The sequence below is a fragment of the Macrosteles quadrilineatus genome, unplaced genomic scaffold (genome assembly GCF_028750875.1).
Source record: "Macrosteles quadrilineatus isolate MER2022 unplaced genomic scaffold, UCM_ALF_1.0 Scaffold_14__1_contigs__length_3811126, whole genome shotgun sequence".
Classification (NCBI taxonomy): Eukaryota; Metazoa; Arthropoda; class Insecta; order Hemiptera; family Cicadellidae; genus Macrosteles; species Macrosteles quadrilineatus.
The window spans coordinates 274,944-288,857 of record NW_026542607.1 but is presented as its reverse complement, the minus strand read 5'-3'; the positions used below and the strand labels follow the sequence as shown (position 1 = coordinate 288,857).

Genomic DNA, 13,914 nt, shown 5'->3' with positions numbered 1-13,914 from the left:
AAACTTTTTTTGTACTGTGCTTGAGTAATGGTTCAATTTGACGATAAAATTTAGTCCATCACACGTGCAAGTGTCTTTTCAACACTCACTCATTTTCCGACCACCTATAAAAACACAGTAAATATTTTTGAATTATTATGTATGCGAAAGAAATTGGTATTTCACTGCAGCACAATCTGTCAGTGATTCAATCAAAATAAGTTGTAATCTTAGTTAATTTCCCATATAGGATTAACTATCTACCGTTACACTAATAACGTAGGTCTCATGGTAAGACCCGGGACCGATTTACTTGCTCGTTGTGATATCCCGATAGGTAAAAAACACCACCCATTCAAATTCATAATGTATGTATATATTTTTCTATAGTACTCACTAAAAAATTTAGTAATCACTAAAAAGAGGGAGCTGGTCTAATGGTAGAGCGCGGGCACAGACAATATAATGGTTTATTCCATTGTCTGTGGCGCGGGTCTTCTGTCTCCAATGTCTCGGGTTCAAATACCGCTTATCACAAATTAATTTTACCTAAGTGATAATGTCTCGACTCCTTATAGACCTAGTCTGAAGTAATGTGGAATGCAATTCCGTGTTAGAACCTAGAGGAATAAAATATATGTAAAATGTAAACCCCATACCCGTAAACCTTTAAGCATAATGCTTAGCATGTCTTCTTAGTTTAACGAGTACAGAAACATCAGCCCTAAGAGTAGAGTTTAAGCTGATTTCATCTCCTTGTTACATTAAGGAGGCCATTGCGACGCTAAAGACTACTCTAAGGAGGCTGTTAAGGCTTATTCTACCGGCTCAGCGTTTAAACAGCTTGTTTCAGCAAAGTTAGGCAATAATACGCGGTATTACACAGTTTACCTCTCTTTTCCCTAATTTCCCATTAAAATTCCCCGTTAGATTTTCCGGGTTTTAGCCAGATGTTTAAGTTGGAATACTGCCAACATAATGTTCATGTGAGTTTGGAATTCTAATACATGTTGTGATAAGTTTTTGATATGAATCGCTAAATTATATATTTTTTCGTACAATATAAATTGTATTAATTGTTGTTAATTTTCACCAATTATGCACAACTATTAATAATAACTACAGGTCGTCTAGTGGTCGAAAACTCGACCAAAAATATGTAATATAGGCTACACTTCTCTATTTTTACCCCACGCTGTAAATAAAACCATGTGATTGGAATTTCTACCATTTGTTTTGATTTTCGGTCTACATTTCATCATCAGAATGGCAACCCATAAGGCCCTTGTTAATTTTTTTAACATTTTACATTCATTTTTGTGCTTATTTTTTAGTCTATTTTAATTTATAAAGGGATTCTGCACATATACTGGAAAATATCTTTCTGGCAGTTTTAAAATATTTCATTTATTTTTAATACTTTTATTATTATTCATAATAATGCTAGAATAGCATAATTTAAGTTTAAAACATCAATAGGCTATACACTATTATTATATATTACTTATGCCCTGGTAAATCGGGATGAGGTGTAAATAAAAACAATATACTGTACATATTAGGTTGTAATGTTTTATATGTATTGTCGATTTAATAGGCGTAAAATCTATCTAACTATATTGGAAATTGTCTCTATATAATATTTTTTTCAGAATTCTAAACTTGTTATGTAACATTATTTTAATAACAGTTTAAACTGACATGTATAATTATCCAATATTGTTTGTATGGATCGTCAACATTTCTGGCAATATACATGAATGTTATATATTTGTATTTGGTAAATCTACAAATTGCATTGTTATGACAACAAAAATGAAAGCTAAAAGAGTTTTCTGCTTTACTGTATCTTACCTTAAACATTTCTTCAGCTTATATTTATAATAATAAATCTATCATAAGAAGGAGGTTTAAGGCATAATGTTATGAGATACGAGAATGTAGTCTTACAATACTACTGCCATAAATACTAAGTCCCTCTTTTCACCTATTGAGGTAAAAGATCCACATATATATATAAACTTTAAACTATATATAAAAACAAACTTTTGATATAAAATTTGATAGAACCACCCAATTATAACACAATATATATACAGTTACACTGTAGTAAGAAATTTTAGAATAGCTGACAATCAAAATACGGAGTTTTTAAATTTTTGAGTGCTCCAAAGACAATACAGAATTTAGAACAGATGACGGCGTAAGATAAATATTAGATCAACTCTACCCCCCCCCCCCCCCCCCTTCCAATACAGCCGACAAATCTGATAAAGTATTCGTTCCATGTTTCTCCCCTTTTTCACGCACACTGCATTTTCCTTGCGGTACAATATTGGCCAAACTCCTTCATACAAGTATATTTCCAAAAGTCTTGATCCTCAATTATAACAATATACTCGTTAGTTGTTGGCATTTGTTTTATTTCATTTCGGAAAATAGTGTTTTACACATGATTATGTTCATATTTTGCTAACCAAGAACACTGTATGTTTTATAACGTGTTTTGCACTAGAATCTAGTCTAAAACTATCCTTTATACATATTTTTTTAATCTTGATCTCCCATTACATAGATTTCTACCCTCATTCCTCCTATTTAGATAAGTGTTTTGTTGAAAATCATGGGTTATACAGGGGAATATGTTTGAATTTTTGTAGACCTTAAGCAATGGTCATATAGGTTATGTGCTAATAAAGACATTAATCATGTTTTACCGGTAATGTAATAGTTGTTTCTGCTTGTAAATCGTGAATATGAGTGTTAATTGACTGCTTTAGATTAATACAAGGCCTATCTTCCGGGTTCAGTCGCACAGGTATCTAAAGCCATAAAGCCTAAAGCTTATCTTCAGAGTGCAGTAAAGTACAGGTACCTAAAGCCTAAGGCCTATCTTCCGAGTACAGTAAAGTACAGTACCTAAAGCATATCTTAAAGAGTGCAGTAAAGTACAGGTACCTAAAACCTTTCTAAAACCTAATGCCATATTTTGAATACAGTAAAGTACAGATACCAAAAGCTTAAGGCCTGTCCTCCATGTTTTGTAAAGTACAGATACCTAAAGCCTAAGGCCTATCCTCCATGTTTTGTAAAGTACAGATACCTAAAGCCTAAGGCGTATCTTCCGAGTTCAGTCGCACAGCTAAAGGTTGTCTCAACGCAACCACTGTGTTACGAATCATGTCGTCTCACGGAACTTGCACGATTTCAGTGCTTGCGTCGGTAGCAAAGATAGGATAACTGAAGATCGGATAATCAAGACCACAGCATCTCTGTCTATGGGAACCAGGACTCCAACCAAGACTTTGACCGCTCCGGTGGAGAAATCCCCATCATCCAAAGGGCATTCAAGGGCACCCGAGGTCGAAGGTCGTTATAACCAGTTCCAAGCGACCTTCTGTGATTGCGACCTCTCTGGGTCTCGCAAGCAAGGTGCGCAATTCGTGCAATCAGTGGATGATCAAACATTGATTGCGCGTTTGTGAAGATCCGAAACCAAACGCATCTCAGCTGGAATAGCGTGATTTTGATCAAATAGCTAGTTTCTAACCTACAACTTTTCATCTATGAGTTGGAATGTCTACATGTGGTGGTCTTTGAAACACAATAAATAGCGATATTACCAATGACAACATTTACCAAATTTATTTTTAATCCGCATTGAACAAATATAAGTATTTCAAAATACATTACATCGCTAAACATTACCGTGGAATAGCTTATAATGAAAGGAGTTCTTGAATAAATAGAATTCTCTTTCTGCTTGTTAATCTTAATATTTATTTGTTTTCTTTATGGATGGAGGCTTTAGAAAGCACGCCCTGCACTATAATCACTAGATAAATCAATACTTATAGATAATTTTACCTATACAACCCTTACCCAAACAGATATAAACTAAAGTGAAGACATTAACTAATAAATAATCAGTAACAACATGAAGTTTAAGATACTTATATCTAAGTAATATTTTGAACTCTAGCCTTCGTAGTTCAAAAATAAATACCCTACCTTAAAAATTACTATTTAATCAGAAGTGCCTTTAAACACCTACCCGTAGTGGGCAGTTAAGGATGACACGACTGAAGTAACTACAATTATTTTCACAAAGTCATTAATTTCCGAGCTATGAGAAACTCTAATTGCTCTCTTAGTCGTACAAGTGCTTCTTTTCTCAATTGGTATTTGGTTCCAACTGTTGAAAACACTTCACAGTATCTCTTCAATTTCCCGTCAAAGGTCTTCTGTTACCAAGCAACAATCCTGCCTCGCGGAGCGTAAAGAACTCAACTGATGTATTTTAAACGAGCCAGTCCTTTCCAATTGAAAAGTGCTGAGTAGCTTAGTGACTGTCTCCAGACGAGTCAGCTGTTGAGGTAATCAGCTGTTAAATGGTTGTCAGCTGATAGCCCACGTCCACCTGTTGTGGCGAACCTAACCTCAACTCGTGCGTGACTTTGGCGGGAACTTCCTGTAGAGATGTAATTTTGGCGCGGTGTTTCCTGGATAAAAGGATTTTTGGACACGTAATACCCTTTTTTTAATTGGGTGCTACTTAGCTTAGTAGGTACATAATGCATGAGATGAATACATATTATGACATTATATCTCCACGAAATATACTCTTAAATAAATTCCAAAATTACAACTCCACGATTAGCTATTGATGAATAAATTAACATTATTGTTGTAGCTTGTGCACCAATACTTCGCAGACGCTGATCAATACGTGCATTCATTTGCTCGTAGTCTTGATTTGTGTTTTTTGTGAAATATACTGCTTACATCGACTACGTTTTGTTTACGCTTGAGGACAAAACTATTGTAATTCGAATTAGGTTTGTCAATTTCGTAAATGTAAGGTTCATGTAGGAATCGGTATTGGGCGATAAACACCTTTTTTCCCAAACACCCTGTACTTTTTATTTGAAAATTTTATATTTCTATAGTTATTACTCTTAACTATGGTTATTAGTTTAATTTACAGGCTTTCAACTCATAGTAATAAACAAATAAACTAAATATTTAAAAAAAATCAACACAAGGTGGTAACAAATGATAAATTTATGTCACTTTCATCCAAATAAGCTGATATAAGTGACTTAAACTTAATTGTTGAAGAAAATAGATGATTTACTCATAGGACATTCTTATAATAATGCTACTTCGTAATTTGTGTCAATGTTTAAGATATTTTAAATAGTATTTTTGACGATAATGACCAATTTAAAACTAAATGCGCACTGTTAACGTAAAAAAAAGTTTTCATGGTAAAAGTTATATAAAAAGTAGTGTTTAAACACTAACAAAAAAAAAAAAAAAAAAAAAAAAAACTGAAGAAAAATGCAACATATTTATGCCTATGGATGAATAAACTAGGATACGCTCATGATGAGTGTAAAAAGACAACAACACTGATTGCATTTTACCGATTCTTTTTGTTTCCCAAAATATTTTAACCCACGTGAAGGGTGAACAAAAGACTCGTTGGAATTCAAAAACTAAACGCCCGGGCCATACCTGCTCTTGGGGCAGTAAATTACAAAAACGAGCGTCCCTATAATTTCGAAACAGTCTTTAACTCCCAGGCAATAAAGAAACAGGACAATAAACAATAGGGCGTGACGAAGAGTGTATAAACAACCGATAACGTCATCGGATGATGTGGGTCGAAGGCTTTGGCGCAATCGGTAAATCGATATACAATACATGGGTAGTTTCTTAACACAAGTTATCGGATGAGAAAATCGAAAGTTGATGCGCAATCGGCAAATAAATATAATGTATGAATATCGTTAGTTTTATTTTTATGCGACTGTTGAACTTGATATTGAGCTATTGATGATTTACGTCGTATCAGTATAATCATTTGATACTTTTTGTTTATATTGCCCGACGATTCTTTCAATTTACCGATTGCGTTTAAGGTTCTGACCATCATAATCCAGTGACTTGAGTTGAGAAACCACCCAACTCGGATGACTATTAATTTCACCACAGTTTTCGACCCCCATCAATTGGTAGCTGTTATTTTACCAAATTGATTTGAATATTTTCTATTAATTCCATAGGTGATTCTTCAACTACTTTTCAACTCACTAATATTTATTTATTGTGTTGGAGCTCCTACAAACTATTTTTTTTTACAAAATAATCCTAACGAAATCTGTAATTTCACACTTGTAAATCTGAAACTGTACATCTGTAACTATTGACAAAGTAGTATTACGGTTTTGAAATTTTTCCATAGCGATTTGTTCTTAATGCCTTCTGTGAAGCCAAGTTTACTTCACAGGGCAGTTTATCCAGAACTAGCATGTGAGTCCAACGTGGTCTCACGGGGCAAGAGAGTCCTTACCCGGTGTGAGACCACTATGGATTCACATGGCACTCAAAGTTACGTTAATTTACGTTAAGTTACGTTAATTACGTTCTATATGTTGCCACAAAATATCTATTCGGTTGTAAAAATCGAATCACGACTACTCGGTTGAGTAACCGACATCCCACGACCTTTTCTAGGTTAGGTCAAGGAAAACTCGTGCTTCCTTGCAGCAACCGCAGAGCATCACATGTAATCATGTATCGTGGTAATTACTGAAACTGTGACGATAAAGAAATCGCGTTGCATTTATATTGGGAAATTGCATAAGGTGGTAAATGGTACTGGTAAATCTTTGATGGTTCGAAACTGGACCCAGCTGTCCTTGATCATCTGTCATCAACTGCGATTATTGCTTTTAATATGAACCTGGCTACAAATACAGCTGATCGAGGTTGAGTTAAAGCTGTTTGAGTCACAGAGTTCATCTCACTTCGTTCTATCATAGAGTTTAAGTGTGCTAAACTTTTCATCTTACCATTAAATCGTATCCTATTATTATAAGTTTTTCATATTGGTGGATTGCGCTAATGTTGACTAAATGTTTCATCTTATTTTAGATTAAATTATAATATTTGTGTGTTTTATGTTTGTTGCAATATTGTTACAAGAGATTACAAATATTTATCTCAGTCAAAATAGTTTTAAATACGGTTTATTAGAATTGTTGAAACAAACAAACTGTTAGGCCCCGGCCACACGAGGCGGTTTAACCGCGCGAAGTTAAGCCGCGCGAAGTTAAGGGCTTCACATTGAATCAAATGAGAGTGGCCACACGAGGCGAAGTTTAGCCGCATGTGCGGTTGAGCCGCAACATGTCGTCCCCCGACCGCGCGAAGTTAAGCCGCGTTGGAGGGGATGACACACGTAGTCTTATGAGAGTGGCCACACGATACGGTTCGACCGCGCGGCAGCCGCGCTCATTGGAGATATTCTTCGGACATTTCCAGTGGTATTTGAGTTTGTTTTGTGTATTTTTTACCGGTTGTGTGGTGTTCAAACAATGTTTGATACATATGAACTCCTAACTATAGTTTCGCATGTGCTCGTAAAAGGTTTGGAACACAAACAATTGTTTTTCCGTTATGAAGGGATGGACCCAATGATTTATGTTAACGTTCCAGATCACCACACGCTTTTAATGCACAAACTAACATAAGTGTTTCGCCCATGACTAAAAAGAGTGAACTGAACTATGTTTTAATAAAGTACTGATACTGGGAAAACCCAACAGGAAGCGGTTCATCCGCCCCGTGTGGCCAGGTACTTCGCGCGGCTTAACTTCGCGCGAAGATAAGCCGCGCGGCTTAAATTCGCCTCGTGTGGCCGGGGCCTTATAAACTTATCAACGGTAATTAAGAAGCTAGACATTAAAATTACATTTTATAGCAAACAAACGAAATATTTTGTACGATTACACCCTTTCGCAGCTTGTACATTCAGAATTATTAGAAGTTTCTCAAAAGTCGCAGAGTACTCCACATCAAGGACGAATATAGACCAAAAGTAGTTTATATGAGTTAAAATTACAGGTTTTGTAAGATTAGAGCATCAGATGAACTTCTTCTGGAAACTAATTCCAAACCTTGAAAATCGGAATTGGTTTCGGCTCTGGGATCGAAATTATAATCGAGTATGATTTGCTCGAACCATCACCGATGATGTGGCCTTCTTTCACTTTTTGGTAAAAACTGTTTCAAGTTCATGGCTATATAATTTTAACACTGTTCAAACTTTCATATTTAAAAATCGCTAAGTTTGTTGTATGTATCATTTATTTATATTCGTCGTGGGTTTATTAAGTCAACAACCTTTTAAAAAAACTCCACTCGTTAAAATTGGAATATCTGTATAAAGTAACAAAACCAAACAAGTTGTTAATCCAAATGAGATAATAGCATGCAACTCAATTTAATCACAAAAATTCCCCATTGTGGGGTCATTCGACTACCCTAGATTTCATAAAAACACTTAAGGTTTTCATTTCATCTGTGGCAAACAATTAGAGCGCCCAGTCGTAAAACACCAGTTTTTACGACACTTTCCTAGTGGTTGCAATCTACAGTTTCCCGCCGTTTTTACGGATCACCCGCCTTTTCCATGTCACGTCGCGGACAGTAACTGAGGCGAGAAGCAAAGCAGACCGCTTTCTATTCCTGATTAAGCAATCTGTAGTTATGCGCGCGACAGGTGAACCGGAGAGAGGTGATGTATGGAGCTATGGTGAAGTCATGGCGGAGTTATGGTGGTCAGTTCCATATTGAGGGATTGAACCCGGTTTTGGCCAGTGAACATAGTTTCTGTTAGCATATACAACGAAGATTGCTCAGTGGTAGTGTAGTGGCATACTTTGCCAGAGGTTGCTGGCTCAAAACTGGCCACATGTACTATTTTACCATTGCGACTACTACTGACTTACGTTTTGTTTATGGTTATGTTTTATTTACGCCATTGGTATTTTAGGTTTTCAAGAAACAGTCCACACCCTGGTCTTTTTACTATATAACACCAAACTGTCTGATAGTAGCATCATTAATTAATCGATAGCTCAATGACGAAAATTGAACACTTTTATGTGATATTGGACCACTTTTTTTTATAAAATCGCCAATTCAGTAGCCTATAACGATGGGAAGTTGAGGTTGTAGAATATAAATGAAGAATTAATAAATTTTTCGTATAAAACAAACATTTGACAAAAATTGTATATCTTGGAAATTAACAGACCACTTTTTGAAAGTTGTGATCAGTGTACACTAAAACATATCAACATAAACACAGAGTTCAGTCAAATCAGTCCGTTACTAAACGTGTCTCCTGCAGCGTTACATAAATGAATATAGGTGAAGTTTTTAAATTTAAACTTAATTATTTGACCTCCTGACTATTTTTACTCAGCCTGAATACTACCCCCACTTAAATTATTGATAAAAATATTACTTTGGACAGTTTAACAATCCTACTTAATCGAGATTGTTCATCCTTTCCCAATTTTACGAACAATTTCTCTTCCCCGAAACTTTAACGAATCGTCCACGCTGGATTAGCACAAAGAGCAACAGGAACAAAAGCGGCCCAGGAATACAGCCCTGAGGAACGCCATTGCGAACAAATAGCCGCCTTATTAGCATCTCAACTGCTTAACTAAGTCCTGTCGCTTCCTTCCTCGCGAAGAAAGTTCCGTCCTTTTTGTTCGTTCATTTGGAAATTGAGAAGCAATGGGACTAGCTTAAGTTAAGTGGATTTGACTGAATTTGTATTACTACCAAAGTTTAATATTTAAATAACTTAAGTAAGTGTGAACAGCATTTTTCTTAAGGAAGAAGAGAAAAGGAAACGGAATTTTGATCAGTGAAAACAATGCTTTTAGAAATCATCCATATAAACTCAAATATGTTCTGCTGCCAATCGTAATAAATTTAAAATAATTATGAACACAAAAAGCATAATCTTTTTTAATTTGCAAGGACTTGGGTAGTCCACTTGGATTAAAACGTTTGGACTGTTCAAATACGCTAAAAAATTAAACACTGCCCAAAAGTGTCAGAATAAATTTAATATCTTAGTTATTGTATAACTAAACATTAATTTGTATAACTTTATTACATAGTAAAAATATCTTGTAAGGGAATAAACTAAAGTTGGTTATTTATTTTAATGTAAATAGCGTTAAACAACTCAATGTCGTTCAAAATCTTACATAATAGTTTTTTACACGTTGTTTGTAAAATTAACTCTGTCACAACACTGAAGACCGACTGTATGAACTTCTTATTTCCAATCGATCCAGGCTTGTAACTCAATACAGATGTTCCACCTTGAATTCAGTGACTGACGTCTATTGAACTATAACAGTTCTGATCTAATCTTGATCCAATGAAATGCATATGTCAATGGTGAAAGTTATAGTTTCACCATTCTATAACAAATAAATAAGAATAAATGCAGTTACTATTTACGATACGAGTACTACTACTATAAGTACTGTAAGTACTCGTACTTTATGCACGTATTTGCGGGATTTATAGTAGTTAGAGCCCATACTCTCGTCTTGAAGGCTCGGGGCTCAATTTCCGCCAATCACCATTTATTTCGTTTATGTACAAATTAAGTATACTATACTTCTTACACAGATTATAAAATTCAAAAGTTCATTCAGTTGCATTGTAGCTTGTCTCGATGATGCATTTCTGCAAAACATCAAACGCGTTGGTCCCGCCAACGCCATTTTTTTCAGTTTCAGTTGGGGAAGATTTTTGCTTATTTGCTGCTTCGGTTATCCCGAGTACCAAGAAAAGACAGTTCGCTCGCCAAGAAGCTCGCCGTTTAGTTAATACGATAATACGTATACTTGTAGAATTCAAAGTCAATGTCAACCTCTACTTCAGAACACAACCAACGACCACAATACATATAGATGGAGCACGCCTATCCAGATCCAACTAACGTCCAAATGTGGTCGGCCATCTTGGGTGAGAAAAGCTAAAAAATGTTGGTAATTGTGTAAAAACCCAAATCATTTCGCTTGCAAATAAATTGGCGTTAACCCTAGTCAGAATAAATTTAAAATACAGACACTTTTTATAGGTGAAATCATAAGTCTTGGACACTGATTCTTCCTAAGAGCTCTAGGCCTATACTGGTCCAGTGTGATCACTGTTCAGGACGGATGTAGTCTGTGAGAACTAGACGTTGTCAAATACCAAATGTTTATCTTTAATCAACTGCGGTTTTGTGGATGCTACTTTCAGATCGTGATCTAAGATCTCGGCTCGCCACTTGCCCCAGTTGCTGCCCTTTCTCTGGTTCTTTCACGTTCACGTTTCCTCGTCATTTCTCTCCTCATTTTCTGCCCTTTCTCCGTCTTGTGGTTTACTGTCCCTTTTATTTTCCATTTATAATTCTCTCCGTTGGTTTTCCACGTTCTACAATCCTCCCACCTCCGCGTTTTTGTTGGTGTTTTGTGTGTTCTGTTTTTCTTCATGTGTGTTTTCATTCCATTTTCCTACGTTAATCCTGTTTTTAGTAATTGTCATATTTCTCTTCGTTTGACAATAAACCATTTCTCTTCTGGTTATTCTATAATGGTGAAAACTTTATCAATGTGAAATTTTTCGTTCTATCTTTGACAATTGAGGCTAGGGACTTTTATTAATTCCCATATTAAAGCTGTAGACAGTTTAAATGGTCATAGTTGGATTAAACCAACGAAAAAGACTACAGTACTACCGTAAATTACCGATTGGCCAATTTTTGTCTTATGCATCGACTTTTTAACCAAGCCAACTAAAATGACAACGTACTTTAGCATACATTGTGTCACACACTCTGGCATAAATTACGAAAGTATCGAAAATAGAGGTAGAAATAGAACTTTACCACACTAATTTACCCTTGCTCTATTTGAAATTTTAACAAGCTACAGCTAGTTCATGTGGATGAGTTGTCTGTCCCAGTTCCTACATTAGATACGTTTTTGAAATTTTCCTAAATATTTAAGGGACCGTCGTTTAAAGACTTTTGTAGCAGAAAAACCTATGTACTAATTTAATTTGTTCCAAAAAGTTAAAATTTTTACAACTTTGCAAACTACTAACACGTTATAAATCAATTTCAGAAAGCATTTTAACTCAAGTAACACCACCCTTCTGATAAATCCCTGGCTTCAGACCAGAAATTTCACAAAAGGCTCGACAATTCACCTGGACAATTGAAAGGAATAAGAAGATTCGATTAGAACATTTTGACAACATGATGGCCAATGGGGAGGGGAGATTGGATTTTGCCTCCCCCCTACAAACTACCCCTGTACAATCCGGGGCTGACCCAGGGTTAAGTGGGGATTAAGGTGGGACGTGTGGTTTAGCTACGCTTTGTAATGCGGTTATATTTGTTCATGTGGCATAATGTATGCATATTTATATGTGTAAAAGTAAAACAGTAGTTATTCGAATTACATAAAAGTAGTAGGTTTGTGATATTGGACACATTGTTTTTTTAGTTGATTTATGTAGTGATTACAGGACGGGATTGTTTTCCTGGGGCTCTAGTTCAAATTCCGTAAATTACTAATAGTTTTAGCACAGTATTTCGATTCTGTAGTCAGTAGTTTTGAAATTCGCGTCAAGATGAAGGCGCACTGGTCGTTTAAGCTGGGTTTTCCTAGACGCGGAGTCGGCCAGCGGAGAGCGGACAACGGAGAGCGGACTCAGCTTGTCTTAGGTAATTTAATGTTACTGTTTTCCTAGCAGCGGAGCGGAATGCCATGTTAATTTCAATTCCGCTCTCCGTTGTCCGCTCTCCGCTGGCCGACTCCGCGTCTAGGAAAACCCAGCTTTAAGAAAAATCCAAGACTAATGGACTTGAATAAGTCCCTGTGTATTTGAACAAGAAACCTCTATTTTTAAAAACCATACATAAAATGATTCTAACTAAATAAACAGCTGATCTTACTCATTAAAGAAGCAACGTGATGTATTGTTGTCAATCCCACATTCATTTTCCCAACTCTTATTTGAGTTAAAATTCGCCTTAACAAAATAATATATTGTTGCGTCTTCTTTGCGAAATTGTGATACAGTTAGTAGTATTGTGTTTTCTTGACAAATTAGTATTTTGTTAACTTTAAATATTTGAGGAAAAATGTAATCAGCCAGAAATAGATTCGCTTGGTCTAAAGTTTTGCTGCGGCGGGGGTATTTTTTCTAAATTCGCCACAACTCTAACATAAATCGAATGTCTACTTTACGGTAGTTTGTACACTTTACAGTCAAATATTGCATCAAACTGGTGCCAGACAACTTGAATCTTGTCTATTCAAATTTGGTTGTTTCCAACAGTTTTTAATGTTATTTGTAGAAATGCGAATCCCTTAAATTTACTTTATTGTTCCGAGCCTTACAAGTACACTCGCATTTCGAAAATATGTGAAGAATAATTTCAACACACATCTTCTCACCTTTACAGTCACACCTACCATAAACAACGAGACAAAACAAACCTTTGTATTATTCATTGCGACAAACATTCCAAAGTTCGCCCAGTGATATTTTCACCTACTTGGTTCATGTTTAGCAACTTGACAGCACAGTAGACCCACATAGTATACCCACTTAACGGATGTCTCAAGTATTGTATGGAAATAACAATGGGCTGTAAAACTTGCACAAGGTTTAGCGATTTATTACACCGGTATGTACATTGTAGGTTTGTATAGGCGGGAATGTCTTCTTCCATGTGACATATTTTACATGTCTAACTTTTGGCCGACTTTTTATTGTAAGCCCAGATGTTATCTTTTTTTTATGTATTAGATATTTGTGGGTTTTGCAATATGAGGATGTGTTAAAAATTATATTTAATACTTGGTTTTTAGTAATCATTTAAGTTGCACAAATAACTAGTTACTGTGCCTAATTATGGCCATCCTTAGACTGTACAAGAACATATTTGTTGAATCACCATCTGAAAACAATAATTTAAAAAGACCTAAAGAGTGTAATGGTGATCATTTTTTTTACTTTCTCCTTCTATACATAGTACAATGTAGAAAG

General features: G+C 35.6%; 1 protein-coding gene across 1 annotated transcript in view; it reads left to right on the top strand.

The window, feature by feature from the left end:
- Positions 1 to 13,914, top strand: part of LOC129004997 (brain-specific angiogenesis inhibitor 1-associated protein 2-like) — a 67,700-nt gene that overhangs the window by 28,637 nt on the left and 25,149 nt on the right. The window lies entirely within an intron of this gene.